This window comes from Zonotrichia albicollis, chromosome W (assembly GCF_047830755.1).
Source record: "Zonotrichia albicollis isolate bZonAlb1 chromosome W, bZonAlb1.hap1, whole genome shotgun sequence".
Lineage (NCBI taxonomy): Eukaryota > Metazoa > Chordata > Aves > Passeriformes > Passerellidae > Zonotrichia > Zonotrichia albicollis.
Window position 1 is genome coordinate 20,056,509 of NC_133859.1, and position 18,817 is coordinate 20,075,325.

Genomic DNA, 18,817 nt, shown 5'->3' on the forward strand with positions numbered 1-18,817 from the left:
TGCTAGCTGATAGCAAGGCGACTCCCCTCCCCCAACTCTTGGGGGAATATTTCCTGCCTGCTGATGGCTGGCAGTTCCCGTGGTATTGTGTGAAATTGCTTCCAGCATTACTCTCGCTGGAGATAAAAGCTTCAAGGCTGTTCTATCTATTTTTGTTGCCAAATGATAAAGGTGTCTGTTGATTTCTTGCCAAAAGCCTGGCTCAAACAATAAATGGGATTCTGAGTGTGGATAATTGCAACGGACCCATAGCAAAAGGTCCCTGAGTTCTTTCTCAGGAATCTCCACAGGATGTGTGGCCATCACGCCCTGTAGAGCTGATAAAATGCTAAGTTGCTCCTGGGAATATGTTGCCCCCATGTGTCCTGGTTTAGGGCAAATTTGGTAGAGAATCTCTAAAGGAGGGCCCCTCCAGAGAGCAAACCCACACGGCCCCTCCCCCCAACCGGTTCGGGAAGAATTCCTCAGAGAGAAGTGGAAAGAACCTGTTTATTTAACAGGCAGAGCACCCCCAGCACACAAAATGAACAATGCCGGATGACACCGCTCTGAAAAAGGTGACAAAATCAGAAAGTCTCTTTTGGGGGTGGTTGCTCTGTTAGTCCCTCCGGTGCTGGGGCAGCGGCTGCAGGCCCAACGGTGCAAACCCTTGGTGTTCCCAGGTCCCAGTCCGGAGCAGGTTCGAGATGGTCGAAGAAAAAGGAGAGGAGAAACAGTCCAGGAAGGAATTTGGACTGTTTAGCTAATAAGCAGAAGCAAAAGCAAGCAGAAGCAAGAGCAGAGAGAGTGTGAGCAAAGCAGAAAGTCAGAAGCAAAAAAAGTCAAACCAGCCCTATGTACTGCCCATCTCTGTGTCCCTGATAAGAGAAACGAAGACAAAATTTTCACTCTTCAGAGAAAGTCTTAAAGGCACAGAACATATGAATGGGGGTACAAGCATCAGAACGCCACCCCAGGACACTATGTTCTCAATTTTGACCTGTCACCAAAAGCTAGGTTGTCTGCAATGTTGATCTGGAGGTTGTCCTGGTCACTGGCCAGCAGCTCACAGGTGAGGAATTCCCAGGCGCCTTCTGGGTTTCCTCCTTTCCGGGTCGAGCTTGAAGCGACTTGTCTCTCGGCAGAGGTCAAGTTGTCTGTTTTGGAATTTGTCTTCAATGGTGTGCCTCTTCCCGGGCTTAGATTCAACATCTGATGTTCAGTGGACTGAGCTCATTAACCCGAGCCCAGGCCCACCCAGGGAAGCCAAGATCTTGGAGTCTCTGTGGTCGAGATGACCCCGAGGTGTTAGAAAGTCTCTTTTTCCAAGCCCCAAGATTGAAGGAGTCAGGATTCCACAGCTGTGGTTTTCAAGGTTGTTTATTTTCTGTTATCTATAACATTCTTTTTCTGACCTGCTGAGGTCTGTCTAGCAAGTTGGTCTGTGGCACACTGACTGCTCCGGAGGCAGTGTTATCTTTTTATACTAAAAACTACATGTACATTATTTACAATAACTTTCCAATACCTATCACCTATGTTAGACAGTGTGTTTCTACTCTAAACCAATCCAAAAGTGCCACCATCACCCAGAAGATGGAGGCTAAGGAGAAGAAAGAAGAAGGACAAGGCATGCCCAAATCCCTCCATCTTGGCTTCTGAACCCCCATTCTAAAAACCCACAAATCAATTTTTCTATCTTGTGACTAACTGTCATTCTACTTAAACTCTTGAGGCTTGTAAATCTTCACATAAAGTTGGTAATTTTCTCCATGGGTTAAAATCAAAAGCATAGGTGTCTTTGGCTTCATGCCAAGGCTTCTGAGCCCCCTAGCAGGGGCTCAAGGCATCCAGGGCAGCCAGAGGGATGTCCTGGGTTCCAACACTGTACTTTGTGAATGACAGATGAAAGCCTCACAACTACCCTAAGTGCTTTAGATAACTGTTTAAGTAATATTATGGACAGAGAATTTAAATTATATTAGTCAATAATATAATTGTCCTATGAAAATTACAAGTATCTGTTAAGGGGAGGAACAGTGAAATGTGTTAAAATTATTTGATTAAAACTGAAGTATGGTGAGAACCAGAGGGCAAGACCAGGTTGTCCCCTGTACTCGCCACCAAGAAGATTATAACCTGGCTGCAGGCAGCAACCCTGTAGGCATGGTAGGTGGGGGTATAAGCCATACTGGACCTCTGTTCACAAACTCCACCAATCATTTTGCTTAAAATTCTTTTCCACTGTCCTCACTCACATCAACAGATGCTATTATAACTAATCTAAAATCAAACTTGATTCGAGAAAAACCTGAGCAGTTCATAAAAAACAAAACCCAACAAATTATTTGCTTGAGCCAAATAATTTATAAAAAAGAAAAGGAGGGTTTGTTATAGATGGATAATAAGATGATTGGCTCTCGCAATTACGGGATGAATATTGTGTGAACATTTAGAGAAGCTTTAGTGATATATAGTTATGTTATTGAAGTTTAGCTGTCCTCTGTTCTCCCCATAGTTCCCTTCCCCCCCCCCCCCCGTATTGATGCCATCAGACACCCTGGGTTGTCTAGGGTGGGTAGAAAGGTAGAAAAAAGGAGCGCACATGTGTCCCTTACATGGCGTAGTTGGGAATGGAAAAGCTTGTTGCTGGGGGTGTCGGGGGGTGGCATGACAACACCTGACCCTCCAATCAAGTTACAAGAAGCAGTCTCCACCAATAAATGGCAAAGAAGAGTTGATTGACAGACTTTGGGAGGGGCCAGGGTTGGCTGATGCAACCCCCAGGAGTAAAAAAGACTAAGCATCCATTTTGAAGACAAGACAGCCATGTGGTAGGCAGCCTTGAGGGCAGCTTCCAGGCCTTCTTTTCCTTATTTAGCCTTTTTGTTGTATTTTTGTTAAAGTTTAATAAACCCTTTAAATTTTTTAAGTGTGCAGTCATTTCTCACACCCACAGACTCTGAAGTAATAGTTAATCTCTCAGATAAATGTTGAGGTGAGTGGATACATCACATACATACACACTTGTTCGCATTCACAAACTGAGCCCACATGTGCAGATTGTTCCGTGTAATTCATAGTACTTGAGAATTTCCTCATAGTTATCTCCGGCCATTCTGCGACCCACAGGACGCGGGCAGCTCTTCTCAGCACCTGAAAGGGAAGCCACAGATTGCGCTCATGCTTTCGGGCACAGGAAGCGACTCAGCACCAGCCCCCAAGGAGGGCGGAGCAGCTGCTGTTCCCACAGACCTGTCACGGCTGCCCAGCAACAGGCACAGGAATGCTGCAGTCCCGAGTCGCAGAGGCCAGAAGACCCTCTAGTCCCACCCCATTTCTTTGGGTGCTGTCACCAGAAGCTGTCCCAAGTGTTACCGCGTCCCAAGGCAGTGACCCCACAGCAGAGCAGCCTAGAGAGTCCATTATCAGTCAAATGTCAGGATCAAAAAGCCAATCTCTGTGCACTGCCAAACCGGAATGAGCGTGGAAGGCACAGGCATGCTGGGAGGGAGGGAGACAGGGAGTGACTGCTGCTAGAGTGAGAAAGTCTGTCCTGATGACCGGCTGGCTAACAGGGACAGCCTCAGCTGAGACCAGTCCCTACAGAGACAGAAAACAGTGTATGCCTCTCCCAGAAAGCACGTACCCAGGAGCAGCAGTCGGGACTGGAGTGGGGTCCGTGCTGCAGGGGCTGGCGCCAGGCACAAGATGGTGGCCAAGGCCGTCGATCCGAGGAGGTGGTGCCTCCTGCCATTCCCTGCAGGCTTTCCCGCCAGACCTCCGGCCAGCCATGGCTGTCATTCCCAGCACTGCCCCTGGGCTTCCTGAGGCTGGCCTACCCAAGGCACGGTGTGTCTCCCGGCCAGAGCAGTGCGGGGCAGGCAGGACTCTCCATTGTGAGGCATATGTTTAGATGACCATTAATAGACAATAGATTCAATAATGCAGCATTGCAACTTTGCTCTGTACATGCAAAAAAACACAAGACAGTTTGTACCCCCATCTGCCAGCTATTTAAAGAGACAAGAAATGTGAGTGGGACAGGGTGGGAGGAAAACATGAGAGGAGAAAGGGCAGGAAACGATGGGAAGAGAGTGGGAAACATGAGTGGAATAAAGACGGGAAACATGAGGGAGAAAGTGTGAGAAGCCTGAGGGGAAAAGAGAGGGAAACATGAGGGGGAAAATGACTGGACATCAGAGGAGAAAAAAGGGCAAGGAATCAGTATGGGGAAAGCGCAAGAAGTGTGTGGGGGGGGAAGTATGGCAAATGTGAGGGGAAAAGGGCAGGAAACATGGAGGGAAAATTGGGTTGTAAAATCATCAACTTTTATCAAAATGTCCACAATGAAACCAGCCTGTGTGGCTCCCTCAGGACACTGCACAGGCTTAGGGCCAGACATATCTCCAGGGACTAGCCTGGCCCTGGCAACAGGACGCTAATCTTCTGTCCATCCCTGTGCTACGATGCAGAGCCACCGAGCAGCCTGTGCAGAGCCTGGAATGCCCTCTGTAGCAATGTACTTAAACAGCTTAGGCCACAGTGTGCTCCAGACAAACCATTTTTAATTATTCTTATTGGAGCCCTCTGGAATTCATCAAGGTTACTAAGACATAAATTGTGCTAAATTAAGAAAAAAGAGGCTGAGAAACAAAATGCCAAGACCACAAGAACTAGATAAAGGAGGGCCTTGAAGCACTGGACTGTAACCAATCATATATCCTCAAAAGTGCATGCAGAGCACATGGACAAGATAGAGGCACCAATGAAGAAATGCGTGATCACCTGTGCAGTAGTATTAGAATGTATAAATAGAGCATAATGTAAACAATAAAGGGGCTTCTGCTTAATCACATAGATTAGTTGTCCAGGAGTCCTGATGTCCCCCAGCCCTCCCGAAGCAGGATGGCCATTGCTGGCAAAGAGCTCACTGCTTGCTGAGGGCATAGGCTTCCATCTGGCAAGGCAAGACTTGGACTGGTATACGTCTGTGCAGGCAAAATGCCTGTGCCTCTCAAGGGGCAGGATCAGAGAGCCCCTTTTCTGTAGAAACACATGATCTTGTTCTCTTGGGACAGATTTTTGTCACTTCTGTCTTCCCCTTGGGACAGGCCCTGGACACTCTAGACTTCCTCTAGGGACAGATCTTAGTTGATGTACTCTTTCCACTCTTCCTCCTCCTTGGCAAAGGTTCCATCCTTGGTCTTTGGCACTAACAGCACTGATACCTCCAACTGTCCCTGCCCACTGCCTGCTGTGAGCATGGACTTCCAACTAGTGCAGTGAAAGACTGGGTGAGCCGCAAGAGTTGTGCAGTGCAGCTGCCTGGCTCTCTGCCCTTGCACCTGTCACCTGCACACTGAAGGCCAGAGAAGCTGTTGTTATTGCTGTCTCTTGTGCCTCAGCAGCAAGAGGTGTATGGTGCTCCACTTCCTCAGGAGCTCTGGCCAGAGCTGGCTCAGAGGCTGTGGCACCCACTGGGGAAAGAGATGCTCAGGTCACTGGTTGTCTCTCCTGCTACCTCTGTGACCATGGTGCTGAGACAGCTAGGCCTCCTCTGGGTAGCAGTGTGAGGGTCCTCATTGATCACTGGGCCCAAGGAGTTGTCCCAGATGCTGTAGCTGACATCATCTTCCAATTGGGACAGCTCTTGGTCTTTCTCTTATTCCTGTTGGGACATTGTCTTTCCGGTGGGAGACCTCTTTGTCATTGTCATTTTCCTACTGGGACATGCCTTTGTCATAGTGATCTTCATCTTGGGACATGTCTTTGTTGTCTTCCTGCTGGGTAAATTTTTTGTCATTGTCCTAGTCCCTTTTGGACAGGTCTTTGTCTCTCCTGTATTCGCCTTGGGACATCTCTCTGTCATTCCCATCTTCCCCTTGGGACATGTCTTTGTTGTATTCCCATTATGACAGCTCTTTATCACTGTAATCTTCTCACTCGGCCAACTTTTCATCTCCTGTATTCACCTTGAGACAGATCTTTCTCATTGTTCTTCCATTTCAGCCAGTTCTTGGTGTCTTGTCTTAATTTTAGGGCAGATCTTTGTCATTGATATCTTCCCTTGGCATAGTTCTTGTTATTCATCATCTTCCCACTCTTTCTCCTCCTCAGATAAGGTGGCATGATTGTTTGGAAAAATTGGTTCCATAAGCTCTAGCACCCTCTGATGACTCATGATTTTTTCAAAATCCTGGAAAATTTGTCTGACTTTCCTGAGCAGGGACAGTCTATGCTCTGCACAGGCTGGGCTTCTCATCTTCACCTCCTGTGAAGGCTCTGTTTGGACACAACACTCAGATCCTTTGCAGTCTTGTGGTGCACCAGCAGAGACCTGCTGCTGAGGTTGCATTTAATGATGCTGCTCTGTCCAATGCCATGTCCCTGCATCTCTGCCCAGGGAAGCTGATGTAGCCATACTGTGTGCCCAGTCTCACCATTCTGCTGTGTCTCTGTGTCTCTGGCTTCCCATATAGTTCTTGTGAGGAGTGTCATGCATAGGGATCTGGTTCTTGTCCTTCACACTTGCAACATAGGCTTTGTGGTGGTATGGTGCAACCCTCAAGCTCTGAACAACTGTGGCTATGCCCTGCTCACTGTGGATGTCCTGATCAATGGGGACAAGCAGTAGGTGGCTGTGGTGATGGCTGTTCTCCTGCCCCTGGTGGAAGTAGTCAGCTGCTGGCTTATGCTGTCAGAGGAGGCAGCTAGTGTCTGCAGGAATGCTGCCACCTGTATTGCTGGCAGACGGATTGTCTCTTCCTGTGTCACTCTGGTGTGGACAAGGCAGTCACACACTGTGTACAAGGCTGTTCATCTGCAAGAGAAGCTAAGGAGAGAGGCTGCCCAACTGTGGCCTTTGCTCCTGCCTCCTGCCTGGTCCTTCTGCCAGTTCAGCAGTTCCTGGGGGTGTGAAGATGTTCAGTCCTAGCTCCCTCAGCTTCTATACATCAGTGTGATGTTCCCAATGTCCTGTGAGCTCTCTGGGCAGGGAAACCCTGACATCCTGCCCCCACAGAGAGATGAAACCTGTCTCTGGCTGTCTTGCAGTGCTGCCTGTGGTTCACCTGCATCTGCCTCAGGTCCACCTGTGTCGCTCTCGTATTAGGGACGGCTGAATGAGGCGACACAAACTCCAAGGTCTCAGAAGGTGAAATGCAAAGCTTATTAGACATCATATTCTTTTATAGACTGTTCCCAGAAAGCTGGACCTGATTGGTCCTCAGTCAACACCCCTCACATCATTGGCTAGTTAAGAACAACACCCTTCTTGTAAACATCTTAGAAGTAAACAACAAGTTCAAAACACCAGCTGCAAAGATTAAAGATTATTTTAATTCTTTTTCTGAGCTTTCTCAAGCTCCCCCAGAACAAGGCTTGGGAAGTTTATCTGACTTTCTCTCTGACCAGACTGTCAGCATCCACACACCTGGGGGAAAGTGGAAGCATAGGATGGAGGTAGCTGCCTTGGCCAGAGGCAGAGCTCCGAGACAGCTTCACGATGCCAAGTATGTACAAAGATACTGAAGCAAAGTGAAAATTTTCCAGGATAGAAATCCATTTTGATTTAGGTGAAATGTACATTTTTGAGTTGAGTCTGTGGTTAGAAATCGTAGTTATTTAGCCAGACTGCAAGGCCTAAGCTCAGTGAAGTTACTTCAGCGAAGGACAGAGATAAAGGGGAGGAGACAGAAGATGATAGAGAGAGACAGGGACTGCTGTAAGGGCAAGTCAGCCTGACCTCGGAATTTTTTCTGATAAAAAGGAACTAGTGGTAAAAGTCACACGAAACCCATAAAAATGAATATGTATGAACCTATTGTGAAACTGTATGCATATGTATTTGAGAGGGGGATAAAAGGAGATCTGAAGTTCTCAGAGGTACGCATGCCTTTTAAGGAGAGCATTCTCCGCATGTGTCCGGCGCCGTAATAAACATACCAAGCTTTACAACTTTTATAAAGTTGTGAGGTGTTGGGAATTTAGCTGACTAGAGACTGGAAAAGTACAAGGCCGTGGCTAATTCCAAGTCCTGCACCTGCAAGATAGTGTGTCCTTGGGCCTAGCTGGGTATGATAACAAGTGGGCAGAGAGACGTGGGAAATAGAGAATGTAGGCCCAAAGGAATGAGGAAGAGTTGATGGTATGGTTTAACCAATAGATCGCTTGGCTTACAGAATATTCATAAGCTTATTACTTGTTGTATAAGTGTCTGACGCTCTCTTCAATAAACGGAACTTGCTTTCACTCATATTGAGTGTCCGAGTCTTCCCTCACCGACAAATGGCTCATCCCCGACAAAGGCCGCATCCTGCGACAGTGAGGTTTCTTCTTTCTTTTCTCTGCAAAACAATACAGAAACCAGTTTTTAACCTTGTCTGTGTAGCAATTGAGAATAACAGATCACTGCTTTGTCATCAAGCAGGATCATCTTTATTAAACACACTTGAGTATTTATATGTTTCTTCTGTGTACAAGTTTCAGGATCAATTACATAGCCAGCCAGTAGGAGAGAGAAAGTAACCACACAAAATCAGGAAGAGTAGAGCTGATGTTTCTAGCTTTTATAATTCAACCCACACCCATTCACAGCCCAGTTTTCAGGGCTGTACATCAAAGCACAGGTATTTATGGCTGTACTTAATCCTTTGGTATGCACTTTCCCATGGGAGAAGAGCTGTTAATCAAGGTCAGGATGGCCCAAGCTGGCCACTGCTTCTACAATCGGTCAGTTATTTAAAAGGTGGAAAATGTGAGAGGAAAAGGACAGGAAATATGAAGTAAAAAAGGGAGAGAAATGTGAAGGAAGGAAAGGGCAGGAAACAGGAGGAGAAAAGTGTGAGAAACATGAGGAAAGAAAAGGGCCTAGAAAATGTAGGGAGGAAAGGTTGGGGCATGTGACGAGAAAATTGTGAGAAACATAGGGGGAAATTGCGGCGAATATGAAGAGAAAAAGTCAGGAAATATGAGTGAAAAAAGGAGCATTAAACGCAAACCTCCCACTCCAGGTCCCATTACCAGCTCTGGACCCCACCGCAGCCCCAGACCCTTCAGCTTTCACTCAGCTTTGGATGTTGCCAGCATCCATCATCAGTCCCAGACCTGCCCAGCTTCTGTCACCCAGCCCTGGACCCTGCTGCTTCTTTCAGCTCCCTTCAGCTCCCATCGGGATCCAGTCAGCTCCCATCACCCAGCTCTGGACCCTAAAAGTACCCAGGCCCCAGCCCTTGGCTCCCAGGCACTCCAAATGTCCCAGCATCCTCAGCTCCAGAAACCTCATGCATGCAGTGTTCTGAATCATGTCTCAGTCTTCATGGGCAAAATGATGCCCCACTCCACAGTCCATGGAGTAGTATCTAATGCACCCCACACTGCATCCATTGGGGGAGAAACCTCAGACACATCCAGTACTCAACCTGGGCATATCCCCAGTCCTCACTCCTGTCACCCACCCAGTCCTGTATCCACCCTGAGACCCCCACAATGCCCATTTTGGGACACCCCTCATGCTCTTCCCTGCCTGCTCCTTCTGAACTTTGGTCCTTCCCCATAGCACCTAAACAGATTTGGGGTGACAGCTGCTGGGGGGTGGCGCTGGGGGAATATCCACCACCTGATGTGGTGGCTGAGCTCCCATTGGTTGATGATGGACCACTGTGCAGTAACACTCCAGGAAATGAAGGTAAAAAAGGGAATGCCCTTGATGGGATCAGAGACATGGGGACATGGTGACACCAGGGGACACACTGAGCCTGAAGGTCATTACTACCTCCCCCATATGTCCCCTCGCTCTCATATGGCTCCTCCAGTTCCTTATGTCCCCCCAAACTCAGCTGGCACCCCACATTTCAGCCCCATACAGACTTTCAAGTCTCTTATAGCCATTGTCAGCTCCGTAGGGTCCCCCTTGTATGCCATCAGATATCCTCCCAGCCCACTGCAAGCCCTGATGCCATCCATCCCCACGTGGTGCTTCTGACATGCAGAATCACAAAATATTCTGAGTTGGAAGGAATCTACAGAGGATTGGTGTGTCAGTACCATAACTGAGGAAGCTTACACTAGTAAGACTGGGGATGAAAGGATCTCTTCATGTTCTTCCTTACCAGCTACTGAGTCTGCTGACTCTATTGGCTGCTCTCAGATGATCAGAGAGAAGTCCTTCCTGATTGCCCCACTACTTGCCCTGACTGGGTGAACCACTGTGCCAACTGGCATGCCATGCCCTCACTGCCATTCCATGCCATGCCCTGGGTTATGCACTCCTGTTCGCCTCACTTCAGGTCACTCAGACTTCCTAGAGCTGTTTAAATCTCCCTTGGATGCTCCTTGCACTGGCCCCTCCTCATCTGGTGCCTGCTGAAGGCTGCCAAGTCCTGGTAAGGCTTGGAGCTGATGCTCAGGTGTTCCTGAGCTCAGAAACACCCCTATTCAGCTCAAAGACACACCAAGATACATGTGCCAATCACCCAGGCATCCTACTCTTTTTCTGTTTCTTCATGCTTCAGAACAGGGCTTGTAGCCATGATTGTGACATTCCAGAAAGTTCTCTGGGATGAGGCCTCCCAATGGCTAGGGGCCCTGTTCCTCACCCAGGGGTCCTGCCCTTCTGCCCCCAATTCCATGTCCCCATGGGGATCCACCAGCTATCCTTGTCCCTGCATCCTCATGAGGGACCCACCAGCTCCCGTAGTTCTATGTCTTCGTGGGGATCCACTGGCTCCCTTTGTCCCTGTGTCCTCATAGGGACCCACCAGAACTCCTGATCCCCATGTTCCAAATATGGCCCTTGTCTCCCATGTCCACAGTGTCCTCTGTGGGGCTGGAGGGAGTATTGGGACCCACAGGGACATTGGTCATTCCTCCCAGTCACACATGTGGCCCCTCATCCCTTTTTGCAGTGCTTTTCTTCTCCTTTTCACATGTGACCTTTGCATTTCTTTTACAAAACTGACACCATCTTGACCCATGAGGTGTTTTCCATCTTACTTTACCACAGTACGGGCCCTGGCTGGGAAGCTCCAGAGGGGCTACCCATGGTGGCTCCATGGCTCCACAACCCTTGTGACTTTGTCCAGGAGATGCCCAGCCTGTGCCAGGTACAGTGGCAGCCCTGACTGGCCAGTTTTCTCCAGGGATCCCCAGGCTGGATCAGATGGAGAGGCTGCTAAAGGTCATGGCAACCATTCAGGAACCAGCTACTGCCATAGTGTCAGCTTTTCACCTTGGAGCCCCCCAACAAACAGGGCTTCCTCACTTCACTGTGTCTGCTGCCTGAGGCTTGGAATCTCTGCAGGATGATACCAAGAGAATATTTGAATGCTCACCTGAACCCTCTTATTCCCATTTCTTAGAGTAAAATGAGTGAGACAGCAACTCACATTATGTACAAGGAAGAAGCAGTGTAACACAGCAAAGAAGAAACATTTACAAATCCCAGTCTGGGAAAGCAAAACATGAGAAACAGTGCCTGTCATGTCACTGAAATGTCAGGAAGAATAAAACTCTCTAACACTGTAATTTCAGTATTAGGAAGCGGACATTATTTTGGTGTCAGTTGGGGGGACACATCACTCCTCCTAATGTATACAACACATGCGAAGTTCCAAAATTATCACTTATCTATACAAAGCATATATAATACCTAAATTCCCATAATTCTCCTCTGCTTCTCAGAAGCCATTTACATATACAGAGGTGTACACCCTAAAATGGAGCATGCACATGCAGTTTGGAAAATGGTCTCAAGAGGGTCTCTGGAGATTCTTTGGGGAATTGCCCTCACCTCACTTTCTTCATTTGTCATCACACGTCCCCTGAAAACAGGACTCAAGGATTGTCTCCTGTCCTGCTGGCTTGGTTGAGCAACTTTTCTCCTTGGTTAGGCAACTTTTTTATGGTTTGTAAAACTTTAAGCAATTCAACTCAGTTTCTCCTGACCAAGTTGAGATACTGTAAGCAATATGACTTTGGAGTATTTATGTCAGCTCCACGCAGGAGGGGCGTCCCCACCTGCAACCACTGGGACCAGTGTGAGACCTGTCATGCAGGGACTGGTGCTACACACAAGATGGTGGCCTGGATGCTGTGCCAAGGAGGCAGTGCCTCCCAGTACTCCCTGCAGCTGCTCCTGCCTGAGCCTCAGCCTCTTGGGGTTGCTGTCCCCAGAACTACCCTAGGGCCCCCTGGGGCCATCCTGCCCAAGACCCTGTGTCTCTCTGCCCTGGAGAAGTGTGAGCATATGTTTAGCTGATTAATAGACAATAGGTTCATTAATGCAGTATTGCATCTTTGTTCTGTATACACAGAGAAACACAAGACAATTTGTAACCTCATCTGCCAGTTATTTAAAAATGCAGGAAATGTGAGGGGGACAGGGCAGGACACAGGAGTGAAAAAAAGGAGGAAAGCATGAGGGGACAAAAGGGCGGGAAATATGAGGAGAAAAGAGTAAGAAAAGTGAGAGGAGAAAAAAGCCTGAAAATGTGAGGAGAAAAGTGGGAGAAACATGAGGGAAAAAGTCTAAGAAACATGAGGGCAGAAAAAGGGCAGGAAATGGGAGAGGAAAAGGGCATGAAACATGATGAGAAAAGTGTGAGAAACTTGAGGGGAAAATTTTGAGAAGTGCGAGGGGACAAATGTGCGAAAGATGAGGGGAGAAGTGTGAGAAGTGTGAGGCCAAGAGGGCAGGAAACATGAGGGGAAAAGGGTAGGAAGTGTGCGGGCAAAGTGGAAGAAAGGTGAAAGGAAAGGATGGACAATGTGAGGGGGGAAAGGGCAGGAAACATTAGGAGAAAAAAGGACAAGAAATGTGAAAGTGTCACAGGAAAGAAAGATGAGGCGAAATGTGTGAGAAGTGTAAGAGGAAAGGGTAGGAAATGTGAAGGGAGAAAAAGGGCTGTCAATTGCTGCTTCTTTGATATCATTTAACACTCTTCATGGAAGCTGCACTGCTTGTTCCCCTGGGTTGTCATCCGGAGGATCCCCTGCTAACTGCGCTTCTATGAGATTCGCGTTTGGCCCACCTTGATATCTATTTCGCAACTCGGAAAGATACTTTCTCCATCTTTTTTCCCAGACGAGACTCTGTGTGTCAGTGAGAATCATTGCCACAATGCTTCGAATATTATATGGCGTAAGGTCATACGTGGTGAATGTCCCTCTTAATAGTTGTTTGAAATATTGTGAATCCAGCCCAAAAGTTTGAGCCGCCTTCCCTAAGTCTTTGAGTGTTTCGTGACCCATCCTTTCCCATCTTGGATTCTGTCCCTGGGCATCATATGTCACCGGCATTGTCAAATCTCCTGAACCCGGAAATAAATGCTTGTCTTTTGCCAATGCTTTTCTGATGCGCTTCCAATCCATTGTTTTTACCGGCTGTTGAAATTCCTCCTCTGGAGATTCCATTGGCATCTGCATGAATAATGGGGTTGTAGAGGTCATCGGTGATTCGTTGTACTTCATTCTTTGCTTTGAGGTTTTCGGCCTCGCTCCTAAATCTGAAAAGGAAACTTGAGGATTCTGTTGATATTTCTTTTTTGCTGTATCAAATGAATGCAAGAAGCTTTTTGCTGCTTCTGCTGCTGACAGCATCCATGTCGGAACACCTTCTGATGCTGTGATCCGTATGAAGTCTTCTGCTTGTTGCTGTGCTTCATCTGAACTTTCATCGTCTTCGCGAAATCCCGAAGTTGAAGGATAATCCATTTGTTGTGTTATCATTGTCTTCTTAGAAGCACTCTTTTTATATATTGTTGGAAAAAATCGCTGCATTGTTGCAGACTCGCCACGAGATGGCGCTGTGGCTCCACCGAACAGGTCCGGCATGTCGTGCACTTCTGTCATTTCCCCACGAGGTGGCGCTGTCACCGGGCTCCGTGGCCCGGATGACGGCATGAATTCAACTGCCCCTCGTTCGGCCGACTGCCATGTTTGCAAACTTGTTTGAGACCGGGGCTGCCTGGCTTTTGATTCAACTGACAATGTAGCTCGGATATGTGCACACCTCCTTTGGAGGGAAGAGGGTTGGACTCCAAGGGTTTGGATTGGAGGCACCGGGACTGGAGAGGGGATGGAGCCCCGGGATGTGGAACCCCGAGCACGGCCCCTCCTCGCCCGACACGTAACAGGGGAACGAGCGCGCCTACGACCGCGCTCTGCTCTCCGCGCATGCGTGCTTTCTGAGCCGCTCCCCGTCTCTCCCGAGCTGACGTCACTCTCTCCCTCCCGTTCCGCCTCTGAAATCTCTTCCCTCTTATCTGTCCCTGATTCTCTCTCCTCCTCCTCTGACGCTGTATCCACTCCTCCCACTGGTGCGCGCAACCCGCCCCCCGCCGGCACCCGGGCCCGCTCTGCGATACGAGCAGATCTCCGTGCCCCTACTTCCGGGTCTGACGTCACAACCGCGCGTCTCCTACGTCTTTCTCCGGCGCCCTTTCGGGGCCACGCAGTCTCCCCCAATTCACTGCCGGTGTCTGACGTTCCCACGCTGGTTTGGGACCCCTCCCCCCCCCCAGGGTTTCCGCGAGCCTTGCCCCTCGCGCGCGCCTTCGGCACCATGCCGGCCGGAGTAGCTGCCGTTTCCGGGGTCATTTTCACGTATGCCGCACCAGAACCCGTATCTCCCATCACCTCCTTATTCATGCCCCCCCCCTCAGCCTGCACCGCCGCCGCCGCGCCGCCGCGTACTGCCGCCGCCGCGCCGCCGGAAAGCGCTTCCATTCCCCCCTTCTCTCCCCCTCTGACCCTCCCTTCCGACCCCGCCGCTTCTGAGTCGGAGCCTGAGGCCTCTGTATTCTGTGGGGTTTCGGGACGTTTTAGGGGTTTCTTTGGTTTCCTAGGTGGTGGGACCGGAGGCAATGACATTATTCCCTGCTCCCGTTCCTCGAGAGCTTTTCCTCCCTGTCTAGCTGGGGCCAGAGCCAATTTCTGTCTAGAACCTTGCTCTCTTCCCCCTGCTCCTGAGGGACCCGCAACATTCTGTTGCATTTCCAGTCGTTTTGACTGCGCAGAAATGCCTTCTAACATAATTCTTGCTGGAGACAGCAATTTTAAAGCTGTCTCATCCTTTTTTGTGGCAAGGAGATAGAGGTGCCTATTAATTTCTTGCCAAAATCCTACTTTAAACAACAGACGTGTTTCTGAAAATGGGTAATTAAGCCTCACCCACAATAGAAGCTCTTTCAGCTCTTTCTTTCGGATCCCGACCGCATATGTCTGTGCTACGCCTTGTAAGGCGGACAAAATTCCCAGCTGTTCCTGGGACAGTGTGCTGCCCATGTTCTTAATTTTTTTGACCTTCTTACTGAATGTCTGTCGTCAGAGCAGTCCAAGGGCTCCTGATCTCCATCCAGCAGGTCACAGAAGAATGGTCCCAGAGGCACCTTTCTGGTTCCGGTTCAGACTGTTCTGCTACGAACTTTCTTCGGCAGAAGCTGAGAGATGTAATTCTCAGTGACTGCTGTCTTTTTCAGACTCTCTCGGCCGTTTTTTTTTCTTCTGGCTTGTCTCCCCAGGAGTTACCAGTGTTCTCCTGGGAATTCGTCCAAATCCGGAGCTGTCCTCTCAGCTCTTCAGTCTCGTCTCTTCAGGGCTGATATCCTCCCCCCTTGGTGCGAGTAGCCTACCCAGCGGACGCCAGTTGTCCTGTTCTCGGCTGTTTTTGATGGCCTGGAAAGGCTCGGGATGGCCTTGGGGCAGCCCGCGCTCCAAAGGACGAAAGGAGTCTTCAGGTTTTTTCGGTCTTCAGTGTTTATTAATTTTTTATCTACAATATCTTCTCTCGGCCCGACAGAGGTCCGCACAGCACGTCAGCCATGAGCACACTGCGTGCCCTCGGGGCGGTCAGTTATCTTTATACCCAAAACTACGTATAAGATATTTACCTTTTCCCCCCAATACCTTTCACCCTTATTGACAAGTGCACATTTAGTAAGAACCAATCTCAAAGTGCCACCACCACCACAGAAGATGGATGACAAGAAGAAGAAGAAGAAGAAGAAGAAGAAGAAGAAGGACAGGACATGCCCCAATTCCTCCATCTTGTCTCCCTAGCACCCCACTGTACCGAGATTCTAAACTCTGTGTTTCACACTATAGTTAATCTATCTTTTCACCATTTATCCCCGTGTGATTCTCCCATCCTCATACAGGTGATGTTTCCTGCACTGGATCAAAGTCCAACCACCAGACACTTCTGGCCACGTTCCAGGACCTCCGAGCCCCCCAAGGGTTGTCTCGGTGACTCCATACATCAGGACTGCTGTGCTGAGATCTCATAGTCAATGTGAAGGGTAAAGTGAGACAAATGTGAGAGAAAAGTGTTGGAAATGTGAGAGGGGAAAGAGTGGGAAACTGAGGAGAGAAAAGGGCAAAGAAATGTGATGGGGAAGTGCAAGAAACATAAGAGGGAAAGTGTGAAAAAAGTAAGGGGAAGGCATGAGAAACACTTAGGGGAAAGTGTGAGAATAATGAGGGGTGAAATGCAAGAAATGTGAAGGGGAAAATGTGAAAAATGCGAGGGGAGAAAAAGGGCAGAAAATGTGAGGGGAAAGAGAAAGAATTGTGAATGAAAAAATAAAAAATAAAATAAAGAAATCAACAAATCAATGAATAAAAAAGAATAAATAATCAATTAATATGGACCCCTGAGCACTCTCCAGAATAGTCTTGAGGGCACTGCTTAAAACAGAAGGAAAAGAGTTTCTGGAGAGCCGAACCACTGTTACAGCCAAGTTTCCCCATGATTCCTACAGATACTCCTTTCAAACCACTCAGTGTGTTAGGTAACAAAACCAGGCTCTTTCTGAAACCATTTCCACATTGTCAGGGCATGGGTTCACAGACATATAGTATTTTCCTCTTCACCTCCTGTGAAGGCTCTGTTTGAACACAACACACAGATCCTTTGCAGTCTTGTGGTGTGTCGGAATTCAGGACATCCCTCTGGCTGTCCTCGATTGCCAAGACCCCTGTCAGGGGCCTCAGAGACACTGGCACAGAGCCCAAGATGCCTGTGGTTTTGATTATGACCCATGGAGCAAATTACCAACCTTATATGAAGACCTGCAAGCCACGACAGTTTAAGTAGAATAATAGTGAATTTATCACGGGGTGAAAAATAGATTTTTGGGGTTTTTAGAATGGGCATTCAGGGGGCAAGATGGAGCAATCTGTGCGTGTTCAGCCTTCCTCCTTCTTCTTCTTGGCCTCCATCTTCTGCTGTGATGTTGGCACTTTTAGATTGGTTTAGAGTAGAAGCTCACTGTCTAACATAGGTAATAGGTATTGGAAAGTAATTGTAAATATTGTACACGTAGTTTTCAGTATAAAAAGATAACACCACCCTGGGGGCAGGCAGAGTGCCTCTGACTGTCTTGCTGAGCAGACCTCAGTAGGTCAGGAGAAAGAATTTTATAGATAAGATAAAATACACAACCTTGAGACTGAGAACTGAAGAGTTCTGACTCCTTCTTTGACTGCCAGGCTGGGAAAAGAGACTTTCAAACGTATCTCAGGATCACTCTGACCAGCTAGAGTCCTGAGAGTGGTGTACCAGCAGAGACCTGCTGCTGAGGTTGCATTTAACGATGCTGTTCTGTCCAATGCCATGTCCCTGCATCTCTGCCCAGGGAAGCTGATGTAGCCATGCTGTGCACTCAATCCCACTTCTGCTGGATGCTGGCCATGTCTCTGGCTCCCCATGTAGTTCTTGTGAGGAGTGTCATGCATAGGGATCTGGTTCTTGTCCTTCACACTTGCAACATAGGCTTTGTGGTGGTATGGTGCAACCCTCAAGCTCTGAACAACTGTGGCTATGCCCTGCTCACTGTGGATGTCCTGATCAATGGGGACAAGCAGTAGGTGGCTGTGGTGATGGCTGTTCTCCTGCCCCTGGTGGAAGTAGTCAGCTGCTGGCTTCTGCTGTCAGAGGAGGCAGCTTGCAGGTACATTAGCCCCTTGTGTGTCTAGGTGTGCTTCTGCTTGTATTGCTGGCAGATGGGCTATCTCCTCCTTGTACAGATGGGGCAGTACCAGGCTGTTAGTCCAAGAATCATTAAGGGAGAAGTGTTGGAAACATGAGGGAAAAAAGGGCAGGAAATGTCAAGTGATGCCCTCCTTCAGCTGCTGTCAGCTTGACCTGGAGCTGATCAACTCTTGTCACCTAGCCCCAGACACCCCTGCATCCATCACCCAGCCCCAGATGTCACCAGTGCTCAGAACTAGACCTGAACCTGACCAGTTCCAGTCACCCAGGCCTGGATCCTTGAGGGGATTGAGAGACATGGACCATGCTATACAAACAAAGCCAGTTTATTACACTAGTCACCAGTATTTATAGTTCTCTAAGTTCCCCACAAAATTTTCCACTCAGACCCTTTTGCCCCATTCCCTTAGTAACACAATCTTTTTGATTATCAAGTCCCTGTTACATTCTTCTGTATTAGCAATGTCCTTGTTACATCTTCTCTCATCAGAGTGGTCAGAGTGACCAGACATGATGTCTTCACTTTTGTTCTTGCCTTGAGTTTATCTCTCCCATGGCTTCCACTGTATCAGGGCCAAGCGGTCAGTGGCGCTACCCAGCTCAGCTTCTGTAGCTGTCTGATCTGTCACATCTACCCCTTTCTGTTCCACAATCATTATTTGCTTTATCAATTTATGAATCAATCACTGAATACATTGAATCAAGCAAGGCAGGCATAGCACTATAACTAATAGCATCCCTAATACAAACATTCCCATCTTAATTAAATTATTGACCCATCCAGTTATCCCCCACTTTCTAAAATGTCTGTTAAACCAGTCAGTTCCATCTTCTATTTCTAATTTG

The 18,817-nt window shown here is 48.3% G+C and overlaps 1 long non-coding RNA gene across 1 annotated transcript; it reads right to left on the reverse strand.

The window, feature by feature from the left end:
• Window positions 1-514: 514 nt before the first annotated feature.
• Window positions 515-14,352, reverse strand: LOC141726912 (uncharacterized). The gene is made up of 3 exons (XR_012577855.1): window positions 13,011-14,352; window positions 8,183-8,327; window positions 515-3,135 (listed from the first exon to the last, which is right to left on the reverse strand). It is a non-coding gene; the product is annotated as an uncharacterized LOC141726912 (long non-coding RNA).
• Between the last annotated feature and the right edge of the window lie 4,465 nt (window positions 14,353-18,817).